We start from the raw sequence: 21,933 nt of genomic DNA, 5'->3' as shown, positions 1-21,933 counted from the left end.
CTTTTCCAAAGTGCCCAAGCAGACTCCTCAGAATGAAATCCACAAATACGAAACAAAAACAAAAACAAAAACTTCACAGAAATATAAAAAAAAATACATGTGGGGTAGATGAGATGGGTGCATATATCGGAAGGCATAATAGGGTGTCAGGGAGGACGACTGCCAGGGTGAACCAGTGTTGGATTAAAAAAAAAAACAAAAAACCAAAAACCTAGTGCTTTAATGAACATGTGTGTCTTTTTCCAGCGGAAATATTTCTTTTCCAGTAACATTTACCCCAAACCAACACCCTTCTATTCTTCTTAATTCCATAAAAACACACAGTTAAATAAATGAAGGGTGCACCTAGGCTTACACAAGTCAGCTGTCATTTCATGGCAAGTGATGGAATTAGCAGACACAGTCAGTCACTGTGGAAAGTTTGCCATCTCTGCTGGTATTTCCATGCCCCGTACTTTAAGGACTGTAGGCTCATGGGAGTCGTTTTTCCTTTCAAACTCAGACACATCCGTGAGCAGAGTCCTTTGCAAATGGATATGAAGTTTGAGGAATCTTCCCTTCCCCCTTGTTCCCTCCTGAAACATCCCACTGCAGACAGTCAACTGAGCTGTCTAGGTGTGCTCAGGATTTAGAGAGGGGGCTCAAGGATCCTTGGGAAACAAGGCTGGGGTGGGAGTGAGCAGGAGAGGAAGTCTTATCTAATAGAAACATCTCATTGGGGAGAAAACTCAGATAGGCTGGTTTTTTTTTTTTTTTTTTTTTTTTTTTTTTTTTTTTTTTTTTTTTTTTTTTTTTTTTTTTTTTTTTTTTTTATCACTGTGAACCCTTAGAGGAGGGGATGTCTAGTTCCTTGTGGAGACTCTGTTCTATTTCTGTAGTCCTGACAAAACCAAGTCACTGTGGGTTGTTTTTTCTCCTCTCCTAGCTGTCGTGGTGGCAAGAATCAGGTGTCTAAAGCAAAGGAAAACATCTCACTGACATCTAGCCTCTACTGGGGACTACTATGCTCCTCCACCCCCACCTCTAGTCAACCTAGCAATGAGACAGAGTCCTAGGACATAGAGGTTTGGAGGAGGGATGTCCTCCAGATTCCAGGGCTGCTACAAGGTCTAGGGAGCCCTGCCAGCATCTTAGGCAGAAATAATTAACAAAAACATGAAGACCCCCTCTCTCTTTTCTCATTTTGAACCATGGATTGCTTAATAAGGGCACCGGCTCTCAGATCATTGCTAACACAGAGCATCTTCCACGGGAGGCAATAACTTGTCCCTTTATGTAATCAGCTACAGTTTTCTGGGCTTTCTCAAAGCAGCAGTCTCAGTGAAAAGAAATTTACATGAAAACAGTGGCATTGTTTGAGAACTTATGGAAATGGCGCACAAAAGGGGGTTGATGGTGATTTAAAATTTTAAATCTTTATCTCTACCTCAAAGATAGCAGGAGAAACTTGGTCATAGCTAAAAATTTCCATAACACCTCATTTGAAAAAGATGTGTTCAATATAGAGCTGTTCAACCCCCCTCCCCAAACACCCAGCTGCTGGAGTTTCAGAGCCATCTGCAACAAGTGTCCTATGGAGTCTAGTGCTTTGAACTTAGTGTTGACAAGAATCACTCATAATTAGTTAGGAAAATTGAAGATAGCACTCATACATAACTGTACGTATTTTGAATAATGTAAAATGTTTCTCTCATGGGTGTAGCTTTTAAGGACCACATGGGATTTAAACCCCTCAGTGCTTAGTCAGCAAAGATGATGTTCTGAGTGTCTCAATCCACACTGACTACCTCTGAGCTCTACAGCTGTAGGAATCAGAAGGCTTCTATCATTGCATGCTCACGTGGCAAGAGATTACCTGTGCTGCTGCTGCTGGTGTGTGTGTGTGTGTGTGTGTGCTTGTGTGTGTGCTTGTATGTGTGTGTGTGTATGAGCTTGCATGCGTGAGTATATGTGTGTGCTCACAAGTGTGTGTGTGAGAGAGACAGAGACAGAGAGAGAGAGAGAGAGAGAGAAAGAGAGAGAGAGAAAGAGAGAGAGTTCTGTAGAGGGACATTACAAGGAAGGATGAGGAATCAGGTGTCCATTGGAATTTGTGACATTCACCTTTGATTTTTGACTTTTAAAAATTCTTTTCCATTTACTACCTAGTGACAGTGGCTTTGGTCTCCTCTCTTTTCTTCTGCTTTCCCTCTTAATTCAATGTGGAAGATGATCAAAGTATAGTTCATTCTACCCCAGAGGTTGGCATTTCTGCAGGCACAAATGAGCTTAGTGTTCAAGTATCAGACTTTGAACACAAGGAATTCCTTTCATGATCAGGCTGGGCTGTATAGACTTTGGAAGCGGACGCTTAGTGTCCTTGCTCTACCATTTACCAGCCTTGACACATTGGGCAAAGTCATTTTAACCTTCTTAAGCCCGTTTCCTGTTCTGTGAATCAATAATAATCCTGTCTTAACAGTTAAATAACCTAAGCAAACCTGTGTTCTCAACATACATGTGAGAACAGTACATACTTAATATAGATACCATAACTACATATAATATGAGTTATACAACACACAGAAAACTAAATTTAAAACAGTACCAAATATACAGAAATAAATCTTCTAATATTTTTGTATCATCTACAAATTCTGTATGCACAGCCTACCTTGCAATCTGCTTAGTATCTTGTCCAGAATGAAGTGGCTCTCAGAACATGTTGGGTTACTGTTTATTTTCTTGCCTAAGGAAAAGTCTAGTTGGAAGGCCTCCAATATGTGCTGCAAAAGTGAAAAGTTACTTTCAGTTTGTCTTTGTTCTTACAAAAGTGGCTGAGCTATAAAAGCAGAATCTAAAATTGAGCTATCTCAGTACCTCGTTTTGGACAGAATTTTCTCCTAAGAGACTCTGTTCCTTCACGGTTGTTTTCCTCAGGCCTTGTGTCCAAGTGGATTGGTAGCTTCTACCTTTCAGATAGGTTATACACACAACCGAGTCCCCTGATGTGGGTCTGGGGTGTCACTACCTTCTTGATAATTGAAAATGATATCATAAGGATGTGTACACATGGGATAGAGGATGGGCGTGGTTGAAAACTGGAGAAAAGTGTCTATATTCTTTTTGTTATGTAAGACCTTTAAAGACTTTAACAATTTAAGAACAAGGAATGGAAAAGAAGAATAATTTACATTCATCGGGATAAAAGCTTGTACTCACTACTATTTCTGTTCTGTCTAGGACCCATTGAGAAGCCTTGCTTAGACTTTTCTTTTATGTTCAAGAGTTCTGGCTACCTTCACTTTTCATGAAGCACGCAGCCTATAGAGAGTGGTGACCTTTATCTGTGGACATGTTTGTGTCAGCTACCATGAGTCCTTATTTCTGTGCATAGACAAGACAACATTTCCAGGTCCTGTGGGAAAGGTGACAAGGTCCAGAAGATAGACTTGGTGCAAAGGTGAGATGATGCTCACTCCTGGTTAGGCAGGCAGCAAAGCTTTGGAACCCTTCCTAGCCCCTTTTCCTGTTGATGGTGCATGCATGGCCTCAAGGTGTGGCTTCCTCCTGGTGTCAGCTCTGGGTGGTGGCGCTCCTGCTTGAGTATCTGAGTAGCATTTTTAACAGAGTACCTTGTGATAAGTGTGTTTTGAAGCAAATCAAACTTTTGTTTGATACTCACTGGGATTTTAGAGTTAAGTTGTTATGTTATCACAATCCATTCATCTCAACAGTTGCCAGTTCATTTTTTTTTTCCTTTTTTCTTTTTCTAGAAGAAGCAAGGGTATCTGTGTATTTTCCAAAGATGACACATGTGGAGAAATGGTGAGCAAAGTTCTGGGACTTGAAGCCATCAGGTTCCTAACGTTAGATGATGAAGGACATCATAAACAATCAAGGGTAAAGAGTAAAATGCCTACAGTAGAAAAATCTTGCCAATCAATTTTGTCCTATCGGATACTGGAGGGAGTCAGCAAGCCACGTGATTCAGCTGAGGAATTTGAAAAGTGATGAGAATTTTCCTTTACTCATGAATGAGGAAGGGCTGCTCCGTAGTCTTTCCAAAGTGACAAAGAGTGGCTTTTCAGTTTGAGATTGTTTATTAAAGGAAAGATGGTCACTTAGCTCTGAGAAAGAGGTTCAGAAAAGCGAACCTCAAGTAGAAGCAAATGGGGCTTGTCACCACAAGGAGGTCTCAAGAGAAACGCAATAGTCTGCACAAAAGCTCACATTTAGATAGCAACCAACGATCCAAATCTGACCACTGAAGATTGTGTTATATATACGCAGAGAGTGCCACATTAGACCCAGAAAATTGTATATTTATGATGTGGCAATTAGCAATCAAAAAATGTATTCTAAAATCTGACTCAAAAGGCTCCTAACGTAGCAATCTTCTTCACGGAGCTAATATTCCTTTTTCCAATGACCTTAAGTTGCTAACGAAAAGATCTCATGGAAAAAAAAAAAAACCTCTTGCATATAATGCATATAATGAGTAGCTCATGTTTGAAGGAGAGCGGCATTTCCAAACTCCTTAACAGCTTGGGAGTGATGGAGGCATGGCAGATCGAAGGCGGACTTGTTGATCTGTGAGGCCCTGGAAGATGTACTTTTAAGGCAGCTTTCTCCCTAATCTTAAACACTTGACCTTTGAGTCTGATAGTCTTCAGTATTATTAGATTAGATGATTAGTTATTAAATACACTGTCTCCAGTAAATAGGTAATTGTATAATGCAATGGCCCTCAGCTTTTCCAGGCCACGTTTCCATGACATTTAGAGCCAGAGCGCTGAGTCCTTCTCCAGCATGCGTGTTTAACCCTTTCTGTGGGTTGCAAGATTGATCTCACATTCAAACCGTCTGAATATATGGCGGGCTCTAACTCTGAGTTCTGTGTGGTTTAGAGAGGTATAGAAGTGGACCATCATGATGCTTTTACTACATTTATACCTGCAGAATTAGAGTAAATGACATGCAACCCTGTTGTTTTCTCTGTGATGAGCTAGACTCAATGAGGATAATGTTGGTCCCCAGCACAACCTGTTAGATGCTGAGGAAAACATGCAGGGCAGGGCTATTTTATAACCCCAAACACACAGGTGTTGGGATTCTAAGTATTTCTATCATTTCTTGCCAAATTTTTTCCTGGCCAAAAAAAAAAAAAAGTGAGAACGAAGAAAGGAGGGAGAATGGCCCTTGAGACAGGACACAGCCTGTTTTGACTCCTTCATATGTGCCAAGCACTGTGCTAGGAAGTTTATATTCACAATTTGAAATGAAAATAAAGTTTGTTCATCAGTCCCCATTTTTCAATAAGGAATTCAAGGCTCAGTAAAACTAAACTTGCTTGAGACGAAGCTGGCTAGGGTAGTTGAATGGGAGTTTAAACTTGAATCTGTTGACTTAAAATTCCTTGCCCTTCCTCATGTCCCACATTCTTCTTTCATTAAATGCCTACTATGTATACGGATGTGCTATCCTACTATGTATATAGATGTGCTATCCGTGTTGGTAAGAGGAGCAGGGGACATGGTCAGGGATCATCAGTCAGTCAGTCAATCAATCAATCAATCATCATCATCAATTGTCTGCTCCCTTTCTAGCAATGGAAGACAATGAACTTCTAACCCTCCTGCCTTTGCCTCCTAAGTTTTGGGATTATAGTTATGGGTTACCATGTCTTACTATCTGATTTTTGTTGTTGTTTGTTTTTGTTTTGTTGTTTTATTTATTTATTTTTTGTTTTCAATTGAGTGGTTCCTGCATTCCCAGAAGTGTGAAGAATTCAAAAGCAGTAATGAGATACAGTGATTCCTCCCTCCAACCAGAAGTTGCTTTCCACTTAAGACAACAAAATGAAACAGACATATCAAACTGTTCCTAAGTTGGGTGCCATCAGAAGTGAGGCCCAAATCTCCAAGAGGTGTACATGGATAGATCTGGAGATGGCTACTGAAATCCAGACAAAGGCTCGGGCTAGAAAAAGCATTTAAGGAATTGAATGCGGGACGGTGATGCTGAGCCTCACTGTTAAATAGAAAAGAGGAGACCAGACTGCTGGGAGGAGATGAACTACTAATTACTCAGCATTCCTGCTTAGGACTGGTGTTCCACACACTTGCCTATACTGAGCACTGAGGTAATCAACATGTGTACCCCTTTCTTGGGGAAGGGAGGGACACTTTAAGAAGGAACCTTATTTATTTCTTTATTCCTAATGGTAAAGCAGATGGTAACTATTAGGGGTTCCATAGATGCTTGTGTAAGACTAGGGGTGGGCAGACAGACACCCAAAGGTTGAATAGAGGTTACTAGAAACAAGGAGAACTAGACAGGCTCAGAGGTAAGAAATGCTGACCCAAATAGCGCATCTAAACAGTCTGTGTGTGTGTGTGTGTGTGTGTGTGTGTGTGTGTGTGTGTGTGTGTTTACACACACACATGTATTTTAGAGCATGTGTGATAATGCCCCACAGAATATGTATGGAAATCACTAAACACCTTGCAAGAGTCAGTTGTATTTTTCTACCGTGGGTTCTTGGGAATTGAACCCAGGTTGTCAGACTTGACAGCAAATACCTTTCTTTACCCATGAAATCATCTTGCCAGACCTTGTTAAACATTCTTGATTGAGCTTGTAGACAAGATAAAACTAGAATTCAAGAATGAAGCAGAATTGTGGAAAACCAGACAAGTTGAGGGGATGTAACATGTTCCAGGGAGGAATGAAGAAGGAAGGGCCGAGGAGCAGGGAGCTACCCTAAGACGTTTCTGGAAGTGTGAGGAGAGGCAGGAAGAGGGCGGGGAGGCACAGGATAACTGTTTGGATGCAGAGAAAAGACAGAGGTTTCAAGAACAATGAGATCACTTACTTTTGGGCAAGTTGAAAAGTTTCATATAAACTTCAATTATTATGGGATGAGGTTCTGTTGCCCAGTGTTAGAACTCTGCCCTAACGTTTAGGAGACCACAGGGAATGGTTCCCAGCATAGCAGTGATTAATAAATAAGCAAATAAATCACTGAATGTTGTTGACTCTTAAGGGGCAGCAAGACCATTGGTAGGGTTTTAAGTGTTTGAAAGGGGATTGGATGAAAGGTAGGACTGACTGGATGAATGCAGGCAGGCTCTTACATGTTGGAAGTCAGAGCCGAGGTGTGTGTGTGTGTGTGTGTGTGTGTGTGTGTGTGTGTGTGTGAGCAATTGCCTCATAAACTCCTGGAGTTTATAGTTTCTGCCTGGAAGCCACAGGGAAAGTTTGAGATACAAAATGATCCACTTGATTTAATTCACCATGAGATTTCCTAAGGCCTTGGTGTGTGATTTCAATCTCCAATTAATCAAATTAAATTAGATTTTGAAATGTCTTGACTTATGGTGAATGATTCTCAAATATTTCAACCTCCATTGAACTTTCTGTATTTACACACACCACACACACACACACACACACACACACACACACACACACACACACCCCTCTGCAGGTATTCTGATTCTTACACTTATCACACAGCCCAAACAGTGCTAGGTTTGCTTATCATAGCATACCACACCCATCTAAGGACAGGAGCACAGCCCACTCAGCCAAAAGCCAAGTCCAGATAGTGACTCAGAGCTGCAGACCCCATTCCTTTATTCTGGTAAGTGAAATATTTCTTTATTGAACTGAAAGAAACCCACACACAGACATCCCCTTCTTCTTCCTCCTAAGCAGTTTGGTGGCCAGAAACTACAGTAGAGAAGACTTTTACAGAATTTTTTTTTTTTTTTTTTAATATTACGTTTCCAAAAATAAAGGCACAAAGTTTCCCCCTCTACATTTATTTGCCATGATAGCTACTGGAGCATAAAAAGCAGCAGCATCCTGGGGTAGAGAATGTTCAGGCCTTGCTCTTGCCCGTTTTCATAAACATCATGGTGTGAGTGTGGCCAGCTCAGAATCCTACAGTGTTCACTTGGCATATTTACACAGCTCAGATTCACACTGGTGTGTCAGGATGCTTTAAGGTTTGGCAAACAGGTTCCCCCTACTGACAAATAGCATAATTAGGCATAATGTCTTAAGTGAACATATTAGCTTGGGCTTTTAACAGTGTGCAAACCTTGCCTTCCCCAATAACAACCTACTCTTGTGGGAGAGCTATTGCAGGCTTCACTTGAACACAGTCAATGCGTGTCCACCCAACGATAATGCTCTGAATGCTTTTATTTATATCCTCCTTGTTAGTCATCCAGTCTGTGTGCAAACAAACTAACCTTATTCTTATCTCCTTGGAAAGTTTAATTCATTAGCAATTAAAAGCTGATCTAGAAAAGGGCCAGGCACCAGAAAGAGGCCCTTCCTCTCAAAGCACAGCCCCTATGAGCCATTGGAGGGGGCAGCTATCACAGAGAACTATGTCCCCAGGTTTGCTGGATGATTGCACAGCCTTGTTTTTGAATAAATAGTTTACCCATGTAAGGATTAGTTTGCTGTAATTAAATAAGATAAAACAACCAAGGAGCTCTGTGCAGCACCCTGTTGAAACTTGTTGTCCTCAGGCTCTTGCCAGAGCCCATCCTGCCTCCTGTTCCCTGTCCCCTCCCTGTCTGCCTTCTTTTGGTGGGGGGAGGGGAGAGGTTGCCTCTGGGCCATGCTGCTGCCGCCTGGCCAAGAGTTCTTAGGAAAATGGCTCATCCAAGCAGTTGACAGAAGGAGTTCTACTCAGAACAGAGATAGGTCTGACCACTTTCCTGGTCATCTTAGGGTGAGGGAACTTAAGAATAGTGAACCTGTACTGTTCTGCCAAAATATGCTCCTTGCAAGAAGTTAATGACGGGGAACGGGTGGGATGGGAGGGTGGGTCAGAGCAGTGCGGAGAAGTGGGAAATAAGAGCTGTCTGTACTTCCTGCTCAAAGTTCTTATAAGTCTATAAGAGCATAAAAAATAACCCACTGTGTAAGATTAAAAACAGATAAAAACTATGTGGCTCACCCATGACTCTCTAGTGCTATGGGTGAACTTGCTTTCTTTATTCAGTTTTCTTCTTTGTATTGGAGAGTGAACCCAGGGTCCTGTGCCTGCTATCCCAAGTAAGCCGTATACCCAACTTAAAAGGCCTGGTGGAGGAATTGCTAAGACTTGGAAGCCTTTACCAGGATGGAGAATTGGAGACCAAAAGTCCATTTCTCTGTATTTTGGTAGCTGCCCCTGGAGAGTGAAAGGGGCTTCTTTACCCTCCCAAGGGCTTTCTAACTTTGTTTATCTCCACTTGAGTTTTACTTGACCATCAAGCACCCAACACACCCAGCTGTTTAGCACCGCATTGTATAACATTGCAGCAGTACTCATTTTCCACGGAAATATTTTCCTTTTATGGCTCAGTTTCTTATAGGCCAGTCTTCTCAATGTATGAAAAATAGCCAACACCCTTGGAAATAGATCGGGTCTAAAATATGTATGATTAATACAGAAGGGACACATTTTAGGGCTAAAAGGGTCTAGAGATCAACCCTGACTAATAACAAACATTCTTCGGTGAAAACTTTGTTCAGCCCCAGGGAGGCAAGAAAGAGTTAAATCCTGAAGCTCCAGCCAGGCAGGTAGGGGAACTTTTAATCCCAGCTGCTGCCCCTGGGGGTGAGAGGAAGAGATATTTGATAGTCCAGCACAGAAAGTAAATATAGAGTAAATTACTTCCATGTAATTGGGGAGATTATTTCAAGTAGATTGAAACTTGGAAATGGATCACTTCTTTTCAAAACGCAGGGTGACTTGTAATTCTCCCACCCTGGCTCCAAGGTGGCACAGAGGGACAGGGCAGTTGCTGGCTGTAAAGACTAGCTCCAGCCACTGCGTTTTTTGTAAGGTCAAAGCTAAGCATCTTTAATACGTGAATTACTCTGGCCCCTGGGGTAGCTTTTTTAGAAACAGAAGTGTAGACACATGCGAATGTGGTCCCCAGAAGGATACCACCTTAAATATCTGAACTCTGAGACCTGGTAGGTAGAAAGCAGAGAACTCAGCAATTAATATAATTGCTGGCCTTCAAGGAAATAGCCAATTTGATTTAAAATGGAGTGGAAAAGCCAGAGAGGGAATCTGTGCGAGACACCTAAAAAAAAATTGATACCCATTTAAAACAGTGTATAATGGGAGATGTTCCCCATAAATGTCTATTTGGTTCTCTGTCTCAAAGCCAGCATACCCCTACCTGTCTTTGTAACCTCTCTCTCCTGTTCTTAAGGAGGTGATAAGACTGGAGAAGCTTGCTGAGGTTCATGGCCATATTCAACTCACACTCAACTCCGGGCAAGTTGCTTTCAGCCACTCAGCTCGTGTTTTCTTATTTGTGAACGGGGATAATGAGGTATCTGCCTTTCATATAGAGGATTTTGAAAGCTCAGTGAGAAAATGCCTGCAAAACATCCCGCACGCACTTAGTTCTCTTTATGATTAGCTCGATCAGCACACAAAATAAATTGTTTCTCACACGGGGTGATGTGTAGCCTGCCCACTGTTCTGTTTTTCTTGAAGTTAATTCAGTGTGTAGCACCCGGGATGGAATGTTACATTCTAGATATGACCTGATAGTGCACAGTAGAGTATGCAGTCCTTCATTCCAGGTTCTGTACTTTAATTAATGTAATCTAAGATTAGAGTGTTCTGCTTATGGTATTCGGCAGTGACTGGCATGGCTAAACAGCTCCTCACTTGGTTCCTTGATATTTCACTGTAGAGTTCCACAGCAGATCTTAAGCTCATCACGCTACACATGATTTTTCTACAGTTAGTTTCCTTTCTCGGAAATGTAGCTCATGTGCCCACACATTCATTCCTTCTAAAAACTTTCAAAAGTGTATTTATCATGAGCCAACACAGTGCTTGTTATTTGCCATCATTTGTAAGTTCATGAAGATAAGTACTACCTCTTTCTATTCATATCTCCAGGGTCTGGTACAACGCTTGGTAGAAAAGCTGAATTCTTTAGATGTTATTGGATCAATAAATGTGTCTCTGAAAGTGCCTTATGGATAGTGAAACTGCATCTAAATTGAATGTTTTCCTTGTGAGGTGGTGGTGATTGTTTCTGAGGTGAGATCCCATATAGCCAGACTTATCTCAGTCTTATTCTATAGGCAAGGTCTGCCTTGGACTCTTGGGTTTCTTGCCTCTGCCCTCTGAGTACTGAGACTATGGGCACGGGACACCACTCTTTTCTTAACATAGCATAGTATGATGGTTAACTTTAAATGTCAACTTGCCACAACTTAGAAACACCTGAGAATTAAATCTCAACTGAGTAATTGTCTTTTCTAAGTTGGTCTCTGGGCACGTCTATGGCAGATTGCTTTGGTTATTAATGGAAGTAGGAAAACACAGCCTCCCTGGGAAGGAGGTCCCAAAGTCTCCAGTAGAGGAGAAAGCTAGGTAGACACAGAAGCAAGCAGCATGTGCACATTTATTTCTCACTGTTCTTGATTATGGATGTTATGGGAATAGCTACTTGAGTCTCTGTCTTCATTTCCCCTCAATAATGGAGTATAATTTGAATTGTAAGCCACTTTTTCCTCTTCTAAGTTGCTTTTGGTTAGGTTGTTTTATCCCAGCAAATAGAGATGACCCCTCCCACCCCCAACATCACTTTCCTCTTGAATGGTATCTACTTTTTTTTTCTCCCAAGGGTATTAGACTACTTAAAGAGATTAAATCAAAATAATTGTGTTGGGTCTTAGTCAGTGGTTGTTTCATCGGCACTTGGAGCCTTGGCTGGGTCACTTCTTTGTATCTGTTTGTATGATTGTCATTGCTGTCTCTGGTTTCCATTCGACACAGTCTTGGCTTAGGATCCACAACTGTTTGACTGTCAACTCTTAAGGATGCATTTTAAGAATTTCAGTTTTGTTGACGTTTATTAAACCAGAAGTCAGATGGGGTGACGTAAACGAATAGTTTTTCAATGAAGAAATGAAAAGCTTTAACCCTGACACATAAGGATTCTGACCTATTGACACCCGTTTAGCTACTCTGTACTGATTCCTACAGAATTTCATGAAAGACAGCGCTCCATGTTCTCTAGACTGTAAGTAAAAATATAATCATGACAACTGTGCCATAGAGTATATTCCACAACATTGGTTGCTGTCTTAGTTAGGGGTCTACTGTTGTGAGTAGACACTATGACCAAAGATAGTCTTATAAAGGACAACGTTTAATTAGGGTTGGCTTACAGGTTCAGAGATTCAGTCCACTATTATCAAGGCATGAATATGGCAACACCCAGGCAGGCATAGTGCAGGAGGAGCTGAGAGTTCTATATCTTCATCTAAAGGCTGTTAGTGGAAGACTGACTTCCAGCCAGCTAGGATGAAGGTCTAAAGTCCATGCCCACAGTGACACACCTATTCCAACAAGGCCATGTCTCCTAGTAGTGCCACTCTGTGGGCCAAGCATATATAAACCATCATGGTTGCCTTCACTGAGTTAAGTATTTCCTCCATTCAGGTGGGTTTGGTTGCCAGGGGCGGACCATGGATTTCATGTGGCTATGCCTACATGACCGTGACTAGACATGTCATGGAGTTGCAACAGACAAACCCAGCTTGTCAAGCACAGGGGACAGTGATCTGAAGTAACTTGTCCTGCTGCTTATCTAATGAGTGATTAGCAGAGTGCCAGAATTCAAAATCCCACATGCTCTCAGGCATTTCTCAGTTCTTATTAGGCCTTCAGGGCCCTTACAGAGCCTTTCAAGATTTGGTTCCTGGCTTTTCAATTGTTTTTCTGTGAGTGGCTGAAATGGTGGTGGGATAGGTGGGGTGGATGAAGCTTCAGTGCTCTTCCTTTCACCTCAGCTGAGTGTGCAAGGATCTGTGACGTGCTCAAGATAGTTCTACACACAGAAGATTCCACTGCACCCAGGAGGACTTGGCAAGGCTCACACAGGTAGCCCCTGCACCCAAGGAGGACTTGGCAAGATTCAAACAGTTATCTTTTATTCTTTTGAGTATAAAGTGTACTTGAAGGAGGGGCTTAGGGAAACAATCAGAAACATTATGGGCCCTGTCTTAAAGCTAATTTGCTGAACACATTCTATGTTTCTCTTATGCTCGAATGCTTATTTTGGCCTAGTTTGGAATGAGGAAGATGATTTTTATAGGGTGGGATACCAAGAAACTCCTACATCATTCCTGGATATTATTTATTGAATCCTGCTTTGGTTAATATTGCAAAATTCCTGTAGTGTTGTATGAGGGGGTGGGATGCTCCTGGGGGGGGGTCAAAATTCATCCTTCAGTGAAGCATGTGAAAACTGTCCCATACTCAGCCATGGTTGGTCAGGAGAGAGCTTTGATAGACAGTCTTCATTTGTGATGTCATCTTGGTGAGAACTAACACATGGTAGAATCTAGAACAACTTTCCATTGAAAGAACACTAAGACCACTTTCTGTTTCCATGCATAGAATTTCTTCATATACTCTATCTTTTATCTCCTTATAATGTTTTGAGATATGAATCCCTTTCTTAGATGAGTTTTCCCACAGTGACTAAAAAGTCTGCATTTTTCTGCATGAATATGATTGAAAGAGAATGTCCCTCAACGCCTTGCATGTTCCATTTGACTAAGAAAGTACAGCGCACACTATTAGTAATTGCCCTGAGCAAGAAGACAGACAACACAATTTGAGGACATATGAGGACAGTGCTCTCTCATTCATGGATAAATGAATGAAATTGCATGGTTATGTTCATGGCATACTTAGATTACATTATCTCATCTACTTTTGGAACTTGCTCTAAGGACAGGTAGGACTATTCCTAGTTCAGAGTTCTGCAAACTGACACTCAGAACACAATAATTTACCTTCAGGAAGCAAACCAGGAGCATCAGACATGGTATTAGACCCTTCCAATCCTACAAACACAGACACGATCACACAGTGCTGGTTTCAGGGACATACTTTGTATGTCAGGCTTAGAGGAGACTTGTTGATGTCAGATCACTTATGTTCTAACCTCTGAGTCCTTTGAGAAATCTCAATTTAAAGTAATGGCCATCTCTGGCTGAGTAATAATTTTCTTGGGGAAGAATTTCTGAGTTGGTTTAACTCTACTGTCATCTGCCAGCTTGGAATTTTGATGTAATAATGTACATCTTTGAGGCTTTGCTTGCTTTAAGAGGGATATGGTGATTGGAATGAGCAATGACTGGACAACCCGCCCCCCCCCCCCCCCCAGGTTCCGATAGTTAAAGCCTTGGGCGCCATTTTTTGTTGTTGGGATGTTTAGGAGTTCCAGCCTTACGGTATGTACCTAGGGGTGGGCTTTGAGAGTTTTATAATCTTACCCCATTTCCAGTTCTCTCTTTCTATTCCATGCTTGTGTTTGAAGATGTGATCTTGTAGCTCCCTGCTTCCATGCCTGCTGCTTGCTGCTGTGCCTTCCTTCCAAGATGGCCCCTTATCCTTCTGACTAATATAGATGGTATGACTCTGAGATTTAACAAAAATATTTTAAAGAATATCAGATTATACTAAATTTATAGATATAGTTATAAATATAGTATATAGATATATACTAAATTTATAGGTATATCCTCAGAACTTCTGCTTCTTTATTGTGAACATTTTGATTGAATCTTTGTGAACTCGTAGTTGTTTATTATTATAAGTTCGAGCTGGACATGGTGGTACAGGACTATTAGCAACTCAGGAGATTGGGATGGGATGATTGTAAGTTCAAGTCCTGTCTGGGATACAGAATAAGTTCAAAGCCATCTTGGACAAATTAGTGTTACTAGTTCCCAAATAAAACATTAAAAGAAAATGGCTGAGAAGTCGCTCAATAGTAGAGAGTTTGCTTAGCATATGTGAGGCTGAAGACTAGCGTTACAAAAGCAATCAATCACCATTTGAAGAAGGAACAAGGACTCTTGTAGCTCAAGCTGCAGGTGTGATAGGGGTCCAGTCTCTGCATCCATGATGCTCTTTAAAGACAGGTGTAACAGGCTCCTCTCCCATTGTGGTGACAAAGTGCCCATCACAAACAATCCCAAGAAGGAAGCGTTTATCTTGGTTCTAAGTGAGAGCCCATCCTGGTGGTAAAGGTTTGATGTCAGGAACCTGAGATGGCTGGTCATATTGCATCGTCAGTTAGGAAGCAGGGGAGATGCATGCTGGTCCCCATTACCTTGATGTTGCTTATGATTGTCCTCCCAACAATGGCCTACTGTGGCCAACAGGATGGTTCTTTTTCTGAATTTCAGAACATTAGTCTGAACTGACCTGTCGAGGCTTAGAACCATCAATCTCATTGACCGTCACACTCCTCTATGTGACAGATGAGAACACCCCCGTTTTATCAAGCACCCAATCTGCTGAGAATGGAAGTTATTTCTAAATAATGAAGAACTCACTGGGACAATACCATTCCTTGAAAATTTACAGCATCGATTTGTTTGGACCCATTATTTCAGATTAGTCTTCTCCATCTTCTCTCCTACTGGTTTGAAGGTTTAAGCATGAGTGTCTAGAAGTCATATTGCAGAGAAGGTATTCTGTCTAAGATAAATCAGGACTACCTAGAAGAACTATTTTTTATATATAAATATAAATAATAAATTCTGGGGCTGAAGAGATGGCTTCATGGTTATGAAAGACATACAGCACTTGCAGAGGTCCCAAATTTTTCCCCCAGCTGTTATGTCCAGGTATTTACAACCACTTGCAACTCTAGCTCCAGAGCCTATGACTACCTCTTGTGACCTCTGTGTGTGAATCTGTGTGCCTCTCTCTCTCTCTGGCGTAAGTGGTGTATGTATGTGTGTGTTTGTGTGTGTGTGTGGTATGTGTACCACTGCTCCTTTCTTTATGTAGAGGTGTAAAGACCTTGAGGATAACCAGGATAGCTAGATAGTGTTAACTGAGCTTCTATTGAATATTCTGTGTTCTGAGTACTGGGCAGAACTATTATACACTATGGCTGGAATGTCACAGTAGTGAGGTACTGTGGGGATGGGGAGGATTTTCAAGGTGGGAAGATGGGCAAGAACCTATCCTGGTATCCACCAAGTCTACCCACGAGTGCTGAACTTCACCAGCTTGTCTGTGCTAGGGATACTGGGAATGTACTTACCAGCCCAAGTGACATTTTTACCCCATGCCGTGGTGTCTGACATTCCATCTGTAATGATTCACTTCTTCTTCTTCGTTTTTTTTTTTTTTTTTTTTTTTTTTTTTTTGCTTTTTTTCTTTCTCTTAAAATGGAAATTCTCTGTGTTTGTGCAAAATGCAAAACCAATTAGTTAAGCTCTGTGCAGTACATGAAGGCACTTGTTTTCTGTTGGTGAAAAGGAAACTGGAAGTTCATGGGGGGGTGCGAGGTGGGAGTGGAGGGGAGAATGTCTTAGGGGTGGGTGGAAGAGTGTAGACTTCAGGGAAGGGATGGGGGACATACATTTTACCCCCCGGGAAGGTGTGACCTGGCCTGCCTCAGCCCACCCAGTACTATCGACAAACAAAACAGTATACATTTGTGGCAGGCCGTTAAGCAGTTTGCTGTTCAATAGCTGAAGTAGGTAAGACGTGGAAAGCAGGAGTAGGACCAGGTGGCTAGCATTGGAACCAAGGATGTGGGTGCTATATTGTGGTGTTTGTTGGGGCACTGAGGCCAGATCATGAATGGCTGTCCTGCCACTTCCCCAACTCAAATGCAAAGGGCATGGTTTTCTGTCCATTAAGATTTCCGTTTTGTTCTTTAATTAAAAACATTACTGACTTACTTACTTACCTACTTACTTACTTACTTATTATTTAGTGTCTTTGAGTGCGTGCCTGCCGAGCACACATGGAAGTCGGATGGATGACCTATGTGCTTCCTGAGGATCCAACTCAAGTTCTCAAGCTGGGTAGCGATGGCTTTTGGCTTCTGGTTCATCTCTCCAGCACCAGCTCCTGATTTCTGTGCTAAGTCAGGGAGTTTGAGTCATGAAGCATCAAAAGACCATGTTGTCCTCACATCCCTTTCTTCTTTATACATACAGAAAGCCTTTTAGGCTAAAGACCATTGGCTGTGGCCATGGTCTTCCTGGTTTAACTCTCTGGCCTCTCATTTCTGCTGGACTTGCATTTCAATGCACAAATTCAGCATGAAAATGATCCGAGTGACCCGACCTGGGGGAGACAGGACCCTCTGGCAAGTTCCCAGGCTGCAGGCTACTCTACACATCATCAGGACTCTTTGCTTTGGGGGTTGGAAAGATTAGTAGGTCTAAGCTCAGGTGCTTCACAGAAGTTGGTTAAGCGTGCAAGGGAGTCCAACCCAGGTGGGCAGGCTGGCCTTTCCCTGGTCTAACCTTCAGAATTGGACTTTGATTAAAATCACCTCTGCAGGTGGGGGTCCTAGTTTGGGAGGAGGATGCAGAGCTGTGGACAATGCCTGCATTCCCCAGGCTGCCATTGAGGACTCACAGAATTAAGCAAATGAGCTAGTCTTTGGTTCCCCCAATAATGTTGGTTTCAGACACCTGACTTGACTCTGAGTGAGTGGGAGGGCTGTTTCTTTTCTCTTTTTTTTCCCCCTAACTGCTTTTGCATCTTGGCTTTCGTGTCACTACACGTACATTCAGCCCACAAATTTCTGTTATCTAATCAGGTGCATCGGTCCATGCTGGAGATGAGAGTGCAGGAACGCCCCTCTGACTCAGATTTTGCACAAACAAAACTAAGCCTTGTTAGCAAAGAGGGCAGAGCACCGGTGGCTGCTCTGTTCAGAGCTTTTCCCGACAATCTGCAGGGCAGTGAGGAGTTTGTACAGCAAGATAAGCAACGGGAAAGCCCAGCTTGGTATGCTAAATAAAATTAAAATGTCAATATTTACACATGACCTTCAAGGCGCTTACACGCTTGTTTCTTAGTGTTCAGGGCAGACTGCGTTTAGTTTGTTACCAACAGCTTGGAAATTCATCGTGAGGACATAACCCAACTGTTGTCCAAATGTTCCTTCCAAATGGCCATCCCCAAAGTGCCATTTTAAAGGCATATGACCTTTATGTGCCAATGGGGGCACCTGCAGGGCCTGTGGCCTGAAGAGTCTATTAACTAGTGAGGAAGACTATATCGCCTTTTTCATTTCTTGATTTTTTTTTTAAAAAAGACTTTTAAAGACAGAGTCTCATGTTATCCAGGCTGGCCTCAGACTTAATATATAACCGTGTAGGTGAGGCTGACTTTGGACTTCTAACCCTCCTGCCTCTAAGTTACCTGTGCTGGGATTTTAGGCAGGTACCATGTCTAGGTTTTCACTGCTGAAGAACAAACCTAGGCCCGTCTGCATGTGTAGGTAGGCACTCTACCCATTGCACACCCCGACCCCATGTAAGCCCTGTATCCAGGCATCTCAGAAACCTCACTGTTGTGCCTCACACACCCAACCTCTGCTTCTTTGCTGACACAAACAAATAAACTCGATCATAACGGTTGAAATGTAGTTAGAAACACAATTGAGAACATCTGTATTGTAAGCAGAAATAAATTAGAAATACCGATGTGTTTTGTAGCTGTGAAAAGGAAGGAATAAAAAAAAAAATATCCCACAGTACCTGGATTAAGCGGTGATAAATAATGTATAAAGTAAAAATCTCATTACCCCCTGTGTAAACTCCCCCCACCCGATGAAATATATTTTATGAATGTAGTAACGGTGTAATAACCAAAGCATTTGTTTTTTCCCCACAAACTTTCCATTTCACAACTGTGAGATTGTTTGGATTTACAAGTGTGGCTGGAAACATCCCTGAGGTTCCTGGGGTTTGGTCTCTTCCTTATGACCTTCAACTCCAGGAATCTGTGCAGTGACACACTGCACTATTTATCACCTGCTTCGCACAGGTGAAAGTATCCCCGAATGAAGCTACATAAGCCCAGACGGGGCTGAACCACAAATCTTACCAGCCTGGAGGAAAAGGCCTTAGGGTTCTCTCATAGTGTGCTGCATCTGTGTGTGTGTCCGCCACACCTGGCCACCTCCAGAGTGCAGGCTGATGGCAGCGAGAAGCAGTCGTTTTTGATGTCACCGTAAGGAAGGTGACAGCTGTCAGATAAGTGCACTTTGTCCGACTGACACGTGGGATCAATAGAGGAATGGCCAGAAGTGGTCCTTTGGGCACTCTCTTAAACATTGCCAGGAGGTAAAGGTCCTCTGCCTGCCTACGTCATTTCTGCAGCCTGCTGTCCCTTCCAGTTTTTCTGGCTCCTTTTGTCTTTTGTAAGCCTGTGGAGCAAATCTGGGACACCATGGGACCCAGAAGCATGCTGAAGGGCGAGCAGTGGTGTCAATAAAAACCAGTTCTCCTGGGTGAGGCAGGGTGAGCGCTAGATCTTTTAAGATACAGGAGGGCAAGAAGCATAGTAAGCTGGCTCAGCCACATTTTTACATAATAGGAGCTATCCCAATGGCTATCTCAAACAGCTGAGGATTCTTTCTGAACTTTAATCAGTGAATTTGTGTACATCCCACCTGGCTTTCTGACTTCCTTGGAAGGGCTCCCGAGCCAGCCACAAAGATCCCTGCAGACGGGCAGGTGCTGCTCTGCCTTGTACTGACATGTACAACCAGTGTCCAGGGTTGTCTCTGCCCAGTCCCAATGGGATCACAGCTGAGCAGAATGACCCCATCAGGTCCCTCCTATCATGACAGCTCAAGCAGATTCTTTATGGAGGCTTAGTCAGAAACTCACGATTTCCCCTTCCCCGTTTTGTTGTGTGTCTGGTACAGTTGCGATGCACGTGTGACACTCTTGCTATAGGTGACACTGGGTCAACAGTCGTTGCCTCTCAGTCAACTGGAACAGGGTGATAACTGCTTTTTGTTTTCCTTGTGGTGGGAGCTAAATAAAGTCACACAATAAAAGGGCTCTATGAAGTTTAAAGCATCATTGGTATGGGATGATTAGAAAAAGGAATGATCTCCTACCAGCTTTACTATACAGATTGAGGAATACATCAAACAATCTATGTGAAGATGGCTTTGAAAAGAATAAAGAACATCCAGCATCATGCCTTGAATGTGATGGCCTTGTCCATGGCAGCAGCTTTTTCTGTGGCTACTTGTTCTTACACATTCACCAAGAAGCATAGCCAAGGACCCAAAAGCTGGAGATACTGTGTCTGGTGGTATCTTTATCCACCCCAGCTTTCTTGGGAGCTCCTCTGGCATTTTGAAACTTTTTCTCTCATTTTCTCTATTCTTAAGATAGGGGGACACGCATCTCCTGATATGGTTGTTGGGGGAACAGGATTGCAATGGATTCCCTAAAATAGCTTTTAAGGACAAAAGTCCTGTGAAGGACGTACATCATGCATTCTCTCCCTCTGTGCAGGCAGTAGGCACATCTCCACATCCCCCTAGGATCTCAAGCTGATAACGCAGCACAGACCTATGGAATCAGGACAAGGCAACGGTTCTGCTCCTGTGGCAATCTGGGTCTCTGAGTCCGCTAGGGTGTAGTGAGCAGATTGCATCTTCAGGAAAAAGGTTAAGCGCCAATATTTTGGACAGGAGGTGGTTAGATGCATTTTTTTTAAGCCCTTGAATTTACCTGATGGTTTTTGTGCCCTTGTGTGGACTGTAGCGCATTTCAGGTTATGAGTAAATTTAACAACACAAACGAGGTCATCTGAAAGTGTCTTCACTGGTTGCTCCACCTCCTCGGCTGCCCCTTCAGTCTCCCTCTCTCATTGTCTTCACCAACTTGGCAATCTTCTGATCACCGAGAGTGAAAACTCTAAGTGGTTTTTGAAAGTGTTTTGAAACTTTTCTAGGACAGCTGTGGAAAGATGGAAGTTTTCAGAAATCCATCAATATAAGGTAAGAGATATATATGTTTGTTTGTTAACGCTTTTAAACCTACATTTAATTTTTGAACTAGTTTTAGACTCATGAAAATTGCCATTATGCTCAGCAGAGTTTCCTTGTGTCCCTCGCCCTACTTTGGTGTGCATTGAATCTCTCCTTGCACCATAATGCAACCACCAGGAGTAGAGAATGAACTGTCATACATTATCAACTAAGCTACAGGGTTCATTCAAAGCACAACAGTGGTTGGCAAATGTCCCCTTCCTGTCCCAAAGCGATCTTCAAGAGCCCTGTACTGCTTTTAGATATTCATTGCCATTAGGTATCTCCTCCTTGCTGGCTGTTCCTCAGCCTCCTCATCCCTTGTAATCTTGGCACTTTTCTCAGGGTACCTACCAACTTGGTAGAACCCCTTTTAACTGATGTTTACTTAATGTGCTTTCACGGTTGAGATGAGGTAATGCAAGGATACCACAGAAGGATACTGTCACTCTTTATAACATCCTACCCAAGGATGCTGATTCTTTATGTGTCCTATTACTGATTATTTTAAGCTTGATTGCTTCATTAAGTTGGGGGCTGCTGGTTTTCCTATCAGATAGCTACTATGTTCCCCTCTGTACTAGAAAGGTACTTTGAGGGAATTATTTTGAGTTTATTCAAGCCCTGTTGATCCATTTGGAATCTCCCCCCCCCTTTTTTGTTTTTTGTTTTGTTTGTTTGTTTTTTTGTTTTATTTATTTATTTATTTATTTATTTTTTTGTTTTTCGAGACAGGGTTTCTCTGTGTAGTCCTGGCTGTCCTGGAACTCACTCTGTAGACCAGGCTAGCCTCGAACACAGAAATCCACCTGCCTCTGCCTCCCTAGTGCTGGGATTAAAGGCGTGCGCCACCACCGCCGGCTTCCCTTTTTTTAATATAAGGAGAAAATGCCTCTGTAGTTTCATTATCTGGTCTCATGCACAGAGGACAGTGCACTTCGGGTTTGAGTTTGGTTACTCCTTCTACACTTAATCTCTTACAGAAGGCATCTCCTGTTGGTTCTAGATATTTCACTACTGTTTTATTCAGTTGCATAGTACTCCGTTCTGAGGCGGGTTTCCCAGTGTA

The 21,933-nt window shown here is 42.4% G+C and overlaps 1 long non-coding RNA gene across 1 annotated transcript; it reads right to left on the bottom strand.

Moving 5' to 3' along the window:
- Positions 1-7,779: 7,779 nt before the first annotated feature.
- Positions 7,780-16,221, bottom strand: LOC143441925 (uncharacterized). The gene is made up of 3 exons (XR_013109678.1): positions 14,878-16,221; positions 14,317-14,461; positions 7,780-8,017 (listed from the first exon to the last, which is right to left on the bottom strand). It is a non-coding gene; the product is annotated as an uncharacterized LOC143441925 (long non-coding RNA).
- Between the last annotated feature and the right edge of the window lie 5,712 nt (positions 16,222-21,933).

This window comes from Arvicanthis niloticus, chromosome 4 (assembly GCF_011762505.2).
Source record: "Arvicanthis niloticus isolate mArvNil1 chromosome 4, mArvNil1.pat.X, whole genome shotgun sequence".
Lineage (NCBI taxonomy): Eukaryota > Metazoa > Chordata > Mammalia > Rodentia > Muridae > Arvicanthis > Arvicanthis niloticus.
This window is presented reverse-complemented; position numbering and strand designations above follow the sequence as displayed.